Source organism: Fukomys damarensis, unplaced genomic scaffold (assembly GCF_012274545.1).
Source record: "Fukomys damarensis isolate Sample0158 unplaced genomic scaffold, DMR_v1.0_HiC HiC_scaffold_24, whole genome shotgun sequence".
NCBI classification, from domain to species: Eukaryota; Metazoa; Chordata; class Mammalia; order Rodentia; family Bathyergidae; genus Fukomys; species Fukomys damarensis.
In genome coordinates, this window is record NW_022900936.1 from 10,201,339 (window position 1) to 10,209,555 (window position 8,217).

An 8,217-nucleotide genomic window follows, 5' to 3' on the forward strand; every position below is an offset into this window, starting at 1 on the left:
TAGTAGGCACAGTTGACTTTTCAACCAGCTTTCGTAAAGGGCGTATGTGTTTAAATAGCATTTGTTTTATGGCTTCAAACAGGACCTCAGAATGGAGAAAATTTACATTTAGGCTCATTTACTTACTGCAACAGTTTCCGGAGAAAGACTTTTTTCCAGACAATTTTGATTGAAAATCAAGATTTGCATCACAATAGAGATATCTGAAAAGTGTAAACACAAAAGGCTGCAACTTCAGAGACCACCAGATCAGATGTGCTGGTTTCTAGCACATCGTAAAGCTTAGGGAAGGGACAGTCTCAGGTTTGGGGCAGAGGAAGCTCTGTTCCCTGGTTATGGCAAGGTTTCACGCAGCACTGCCCTTGTGGGGACCCATAGGTGACTATTTCATGTGGGGGGAGGGGCTAGGGATACTTCTGCCTCACAGGGAACTGTTTACATAATTTAACTCAGATATTTTTGGTGGGCTGACAGGAACACATTAAACCATCCAATTAATTCACATCAAAAATAAGCCTTTCGGAGATTAGCAAAATCAGACAAAAGCCAAATCCTTGCATTGTTGCATATTCTATCTATTTTGCTATTCCTCTGCATAAGTGAAGTACAAAACTTTGACACATTTCTTTGTTTGAGTCAAAAGTATTCATATTATGAGGCTACACCCTTGCCAAGGAGCAGGAGCATTCTTTTTCTCTTTGAATTGAAATGAATTCATTTTTCATTTCATTCATGATGTGGTCGATATTTAATGATTTCATGTTATTAATTTTATTTATATGATTGCTGTAAAAATGTTAAGCTTAGAAATTTCTTTAAAAATAGTTTGTTTTTTTTCTCTTTTTTTTGAGAATGGGGCCTCTCTCACATGCTAAGTACTTTCTACCTCTGAGCTACACATCCCCTACCCCTAAAAGTTCTTTTCTATAACTCAAAATGCAAGACTATTCACATTTTCCCCCTTTCCTACTGTCTTTTCACACTCATGACAATCACTGTACAGATCAAAGTGAGAGCTGTGACCTGTCACTGTATTCACTAAGACTTTATTTTTGTAGGGATCCAAGTTGTATTTTCATGGCCTATTCCAAGATCGGCATCCCTATAAACATGGTTCAACCTGCATGCCGGCTTTCGTACAAGCTGATACTTTGTGAGAACTCCTTAGGGTATGAAGGGCTGACCTGTGTTCTGGAGTTTCACTTTCTGTAAAAATGTAGTAAGTCAGACCACTTCATCCCATGGCTGCTCGTAACCCCGATGATAATCGCTGTTGGTGAGCGGTGGCCTTGGGAGCCGTAGGTCCACGACAAGTTAATGAATCTCCCACCCTGGCTTCTGTGCTTGCTGTCGGACAGTCCCTGGGGTCCTTTTCCTCTTGGGTCCTTTGCAGGAGGCACAGAAAAGCATAAAATCTTTCCTTTTAGCCTAGATAACCTGGTATACTTTTCCTGGGAGGCCCCCCCTCAACTTTTTTTTTTCATTTGAAACAGTTTACATCTCCCTAATACCTCCCCCCAGTTTAACTGCATGTTTAGGGTTTCAATAAAAGAGGCTGTTGCTGCAATCAACAATCCAGAGAAAAAGTCATGCTGGCAGAAAACCTCCATCAGAATTTGCCTGACAGAACAAAACAGACCTGTCCTCTGCTTTGTTCTTTGAGCATATTTGGGGTAATTACCAGTATCTCAACTTCTAAAGTGCCTTTCTGAGCTAAATACAGGGCTAGACCATGGAAAATCAAAAACAAACTGGTATTTGCAAAGGCAGTCACTTTCCTGGAGGAAGGGAGGGCTGCGCTGCTTGCCCATTGTGACAGATTTATTTCTGCCTCTCCAAACCTTCCAAGGTGACAGCACAGCCGGTCACCCACCTCAGTCCTGCCACAGGAAGAAAGCCACACAAGCCTTCTCACCAGGAAGCAGAAAAGAAAACCTGCTTGCTTTTAGAGTCTCGAGTCCTCCCAGAGAGATGAAAGGGGAGTTAAAAAGAGTCACCCCTGTGGAATCGCCAGAATGAAAACGGGTCGCTTTATCCAGGCTCCTCAAGGCTCTTTAAAGGTTGAAGGTCTGGACTGAAATCCGTATAATACGTTCATTCACATAAGTCAAGATTAATAGCATGGGTGTTGTGATTTGGAAATAAAGGTTGTCTTGCTTTGAAATACATCCTCTGCAGCACACATCAGAATAAAGAATTTTATTTTATTCCCCAATTCAAAAATTCCTGTGACATCTGACTTAAATTCTCGAAATCTTTTCTTCCATATAGACACATTTCCTTCAGTCTTCTCTTTCTATCTTACACACTGCTGGCTCTGTGCTCCCCCCACTCATTTTTAAAGACAGCTGCTGGTGGGTGGCATTTCGCCTTCACTTTTTAGGCACCTAATATTGTGTCTCTTTATGTTGCCCCTCAGGGTTCCTTAACAATACTTGCAGTAGCTGTATTTCAGAGGACCAGAAATCATCTAGGTGTTTGTTTTTTTTTTCCCCAAAACAAGTTTTAAAATAAAATTAGGAGGAAGTCACTTTGAATTGCAATAGATTTGATACAAAGTTATGAGCACCCATATGGTTTTATCAGCTGTGTGCTTTGCCCCGGGAAATGGAATTAAGTAACACATAAGATAAGAACCCAAACAATGATTGCGCGGCAGTTTTTGGGAGTAAAATGAAGAAGAAATTTGCACTGGAAAGGTGAATGCTGTAGCTTACAGGATACAGGGTGTGACGCGGGCTGTATTCCCCAGACTTTAACTTGAAAGTTCAGAAAGGCAGTTTTCTTTACCCACTCTTCCACGCTCTCTGCATCGGAACCATGTTTAACGCTTGCTTGTTGCACGTGGGAAAGATTTTACTTTTAAAAGGTCCCGAACTCAAACCAACACCTTTGGGTCTGTCTTGAATCACATGGGAGAGAAGCAGCCTAACCCTCTACATCCTCTGCTGGGAATTCAGGCCCTGGTATTGTCCTCTTGCCGGCTCAGGTGAACAGTGTATTGACCCTGGACGTGGGCAGCTGCTTAGCTTATGAGTGGCTTCTTCCCGCATGAAGCTCAGAGACACAGGCTAGGAAGCAGGTAGTGCATCTCAGGGCAGAGGACAGGAAGAGGTAAACCCAGGGGCAAACGCTGCCTGTGTGTGCGCTGATTATTGTGCGTTGGTTTAGTGTTGCTGTCAGCTGTTTTACTGGAGTCTGATTAATCCTGCTGGTCACCAGGGGGAAGCCAGGGTTTCATCTGATCTAGGAACAAAACTTTTCCTCTCTTGGACAGAAGGTGGTCTGTCCAGGTCAGGGTATGGGTCACTGGAAGGGCAGCCTTAGGAAGCCCCCATGTTCACAGCAACCACTTGTTACAATTAGTTTTTTTTTTAAGCCAACACGCAGTGAATTGACACTTTTGTGGGTCCCTTAGTCTGGAGAGTACAATTGTTCTGGAAGACAATGTCTGTGTCTTCGTTTGAAAGTGGAAAGCGTGCAACCGTATTTCAAGCAGCAAAATCCCCCACTCAGAGCCATTTGGTGGTTTCATTTCCTTCAATGCCTAGAACTCCAGTCTCCCTCTGTACTCTCTGAGTATATTCAGTGAAAATACAGAAACAAAGAAAGGCTAAATCCCACAAGTCATCATCTGCTCGCACTCTCCTTCACGAGCTCCCCAACTGGGCTGACAAATCATTTGCAGAACTGAACTGAAGACAAATACCACAGGACCTCACTGATACATGGAATTTCAACAGTTGATCTCATTGAATGGAGAGTGGGCTGGGTGGTTTGGGGGGCAGGAGGGATGGGGAGACTCACAGATGGGGGAAAAAGTTCAAGAGTTCTGTTGGCTAGCATGGTAATTAAGGTTAATATCATATACACTTGATTATTGCAGAGTGGATGTCCTCATCACAAAAATGCTAACTATGTGATCTGATGCATTGGTTAATTAGACAGATTTAACCATCCTAGGATGCTTGTATGAAAATGTACAATTTTGTCTGCCAGTTTAAAAGTAAATAAAAATAAGATAAAGAAAAGGACTCGGGACAAAATGCCCTTCCCTTGGACTCTGACAGAAAAGTCGAGGTCCCTTTCCCCAAATCAGTTCTGTTCTGCCTCCTTTGCAATAGAGACCCCAATTTATTTGGGGGAGTGTGCCAGGACAAAATTCAGAACCTTGCACTTGCAAGGCAGGCACGGTGCTGCTGAGCTGAATCCGTGCCCCAAGACCCCAATTTATAGCTGGGCACTCGCCCTTTGGAATAACAATACCACATTTCCCATACTTGTTTTCAGGTAAGCTTGGCCTCGAGACTGAGTTCTAGGCAAAGGCTGATGGTAAAACCACAGTTCCACTTCCAGAAAGTGTTCTTAAAGGAGACAGAGAACTTGCTTTCTTCTCTCCTGCCCTCCCGTGGAATGGGATGCAGCTGCAATGGGCAGGCACCTGGCATTCTAAGCAGCTATGCCAAGGAGGCAAAGCAGCACCCCCAAGATCCAAGAGAAAAGGGCCATCGCACCAGCCCTGGGCACACGACAGGTCTTTTTCAAGTCACTTTTATTTGGGGTCTCAGTTACAGACAGATGAATCTGACTCTAACCAGCACAACTGCCAAAGAGATTCTCACTCAGTCCTCCCGAATCCAAGGGAAAGTTGTAAAATGTTCTTTTCAGTGTGAGTCTCTGGACTGTACTGGAAAGGCAAAGTAAGAAGATGAGACCTGTAGGGTCCAGTGCGGGTGACCAGCTTGCCTGGCCCTGTATCAGAGCAAGGTAGTGGCAAAGATTAGAATGCTCTTGTGAACCAAAGTTTCCTCTACAGGAAGCCAAACCACCCAATAACGCTGGCCCTCCTGGGCTAATTGTTGTTTAAGGCAAAACTATTCCAACAAATCTAGGAACAGTCATTATAAAGACAAAGAACACCGGTTCTCCTTCCTTCTTACACTTAAACTTTGTGTGGATTCTTCACCTGGCTCAAGAGGCCCCAGAGATACAAAAAGGGAGATATTTCAAATGCACTTGGACAAAAATAAATAAATAAATAAATAAAGCTAGACAATTCCAAAACTAAATGCCAAGTGGTGAATTATTTGAGTTTACCTAATTTTCTTCTGTGACACTCATGATATAAATTTAAGACTTCTGCTCCTGATTTTGTTTGCTAATACAATGAAGGGAAAGTCTGAACAGGTGTAAAAAATATGTTATAAACCGCTGGATACATGAGGGTTTTAGCCTTCTAAGGATCCAGTCGCTAATGTCCAGTGGAGGAAGCATGGGGCACACAATGTCTCCCCACAACCATGTGAAGTCACCTAGATGTTAACAAATGATAAGGGGATGATAGGTACTCCCATGCAAAGGAATGAAATTAGACTCACAATACACCACGCACAAAATTCAATTAAAAATGTATTTGCCTAATAAAATAGGTAGAAAGATAAAACTCTTGGAATTAAACATTGAAGTGGCTCTTTGTGACCTTGATTTAAGTGATGATGTTTTAGACATGATTCCAAAAGTGCAGATAACAATGAGGAAAAAATAGAGAAACCTCACTACCTCAAACTTTGATGTTTTTGTGTTTCAAATGCTATCACCAAGAAAATGAAAACACAACCCACAGAATAGGAGGAAAAAATTGCAAATTATATATGGGTAAGAGATGGGTATTCAACATACATAAAGAACTCTTTCAACTCACTAATAAAAAGCCAAATAATTCAATTAAAAATGGACAAAGCATTTGAACAAATATTTCTCCAAAGAAGATATATAAGTGGCCAAAAGGCACATGAAAAGTTGCTCAACATTTTTGGCCATTAGGGAAATGTGAGTCAAAACCACAATGCATATACCCATCAACATGGGCTAGAAACAAAGTTATACAAGGCCAACCATTGGTGAGGACTTGAAGAAACTGGAACCCTATTACTCTGTTTTTGGGAATGTGAAATGGTGCAGCTGCTTGGAAAACAGGTTGGCAGCTCCTCAAAAGCTTAAAAATAGAGTCTCCATATGACCTAGTAATTCCACTTCTTGGTGTATATTCAAGAGGAATGAAAACATAGGTTTAAAGCCAGTACATAAATGTTCATAGCAGCACTATTCATCAACAGGAAAAAACAGATCTCCTGTTACCTTTGCTGCCTTGGGCTTGCCGTGCTGTTTTTCCTCTGTGGTGCTGGTTTGCCTTCCCAGCCTCGGAGCCAGCCAATTACGGAGTGAAACCTCTATGAACTGCACCTGGTCGGCTTTAAAACAAAGCAGAAACCCTGAGACACATTACAGAGGAATCCGAAAGCAACTCAAAGAGATGCAATAGCTTAAGCAGAGTCCCGGTGCCTAAAACCGCGCGAGAATTTACATGACGGCATCTGCGTCTGCATCACTTTGGCGTCTACTGTGTTCAGCAGAGACCCGAGCAAAATGGAGGTTCTGGGTTGGCAGTATGGGCTTATTTTGCCAAAGAAAATACAGCAGTTATACCCTGTTTTGCAGAAACCATCAGTGCTTGGGAATGATTCTGATGATGATGACGAGACCTCCGTGAGTGAAAGTCTTCAGAGGGAAAATGCAAAGAAGCAGGCCACGAAACAGACCAAAGTGGAGATGCAAAAGGCTCTTGCAGAAGATTCCACTGTATACAAATATGGCAGTATGTATGACGACATACAGAAAAAAAAAAAGGAAGAAAGTAACTCCAGGTTACTTTCGGGGAAAGATCGAAAGCCCAAATATATTCACAACTTACTAAAAGCATTTGAGATCAGAAAAAAGGAACAGGAAAAAGAATGGAAAAAAAGTACAGAGAGAATGAGAAGCGGAAAAAGAAGAATTTGATGATAGAGGCATTTGTGACATCTGCTTATAAAAAAAACTGCAAGAGCTGAAGAAGAAAGAGAAAACGAGCTACTGCACTACAAGCACGTTTGTATGTAACCAAGCAGAAAGATCTCAGTGGATTTTATAGGCACCTGTTAAATTAAGTAGTTGGTAAGGGTCGGGATTTAGCTCAGTGGTTCTGCCACCTGCCTCACAAGCGCAAGATCCCAAGTTCGATCCCCAGTACCCTACCCCCCACTCCAATCAAGTAGTTGGTGTAGAAGAAGTACCAAAATGCAGCTTTCATGAAGCCAGTTCTGGATTAAAGGAAGAGAAATCAAGAGGTTACTCAGATGAGATCAATTCAGAAAACAGAACAACACAAGAGAGTTGTGCTCTCCAGACTTGTGTGATGGAGGATAAAAACCGAGATGCCAAACACAACACCAAAAGTTCCAAATCCAGAGGGCATGAGAAAAGGGAAGATCAGCACCAAGAGAGGCAATCCAGAGACCAGGAAAACTACTATATTGACTGACCGCAGAAAAACAAAGGATTCTCATAAATCCAGAGAGGCCAGTCATAGAGATTCCCACTGGAAGAGGCATAAACACGAAGATAAACCAAGGGGAGACCAGAGAGAAAGAAATGACAGAGAATGGAAAAGAGAGAAATATTCTTCAAGGGAACAAGAAAAACAATGAAATGATCATGACCTATGAGTGAGAGGTGAGGAGAAGGAAGGGAAGAGCAAAGAAAAGGAGGAGCATGTGAAAGAAAAGAAGGAAAGATATAAAATAATGATAAATGCAGAGATAGGGGAAAACAAGAAGTAAGTGTTCAGTCTTCGGAAAGAAATCACAGAAAATAATCCAGATCAAATTCTAGGGCAAAGGAAGTTTCTGGATCATGAACGAGCCCCCAAAATGAGGAATATGGATAAGAACAAAAAAAGAGACCAAGAGAAGCCCTCCAGTTCTGAAACATCAGTGGGTGCAAAACATGGACTCAGAGGAAAGGCAAGAGTAGGGCAAAGAACAAGAGAGACTACCAGAGGCAGTAAGTTTGCAAAAAGGAATAATAAAGAAACTGTAATGTCAGCTAGAGACAGGTACTTGGCCAGGCAAATGGCACAGGCTAATGCAAAGACCTGTATTGAGAAAGGAGATCATTGATAGCTGCCCCAACAGGAAGATCTATGGAGGCACACACAGGACAATGTAACTCCTAGGACTTCTTTTGTGAATGCATTGTGAAATGTGTTAACAGTAGTTGAGGGAGAGTAAATGTATTAAATTACATTTAAAATACATTAATACATTAAAATGTATTTTCAAAATTTATTTTTTACTTATGTCAAAAGTCAGTCCTTTAATCTTGACTGTTTGGCAATAC

General features: G+C 41.9%; 1 pseudogene; it reads left to right on the forward strand.

Moving 5' to 3' along the window:
* The first annotated feature begins 6,426 nt into the window (after positions 1 to 6,426).
* LOC104851511 lies at positions 6,427 to 7,997 on the forward strand (annotated as a pseudogene).
* The last annotated feature ends 220 nt before the right edge of the window (positions 7,998 to 8,217 follow it).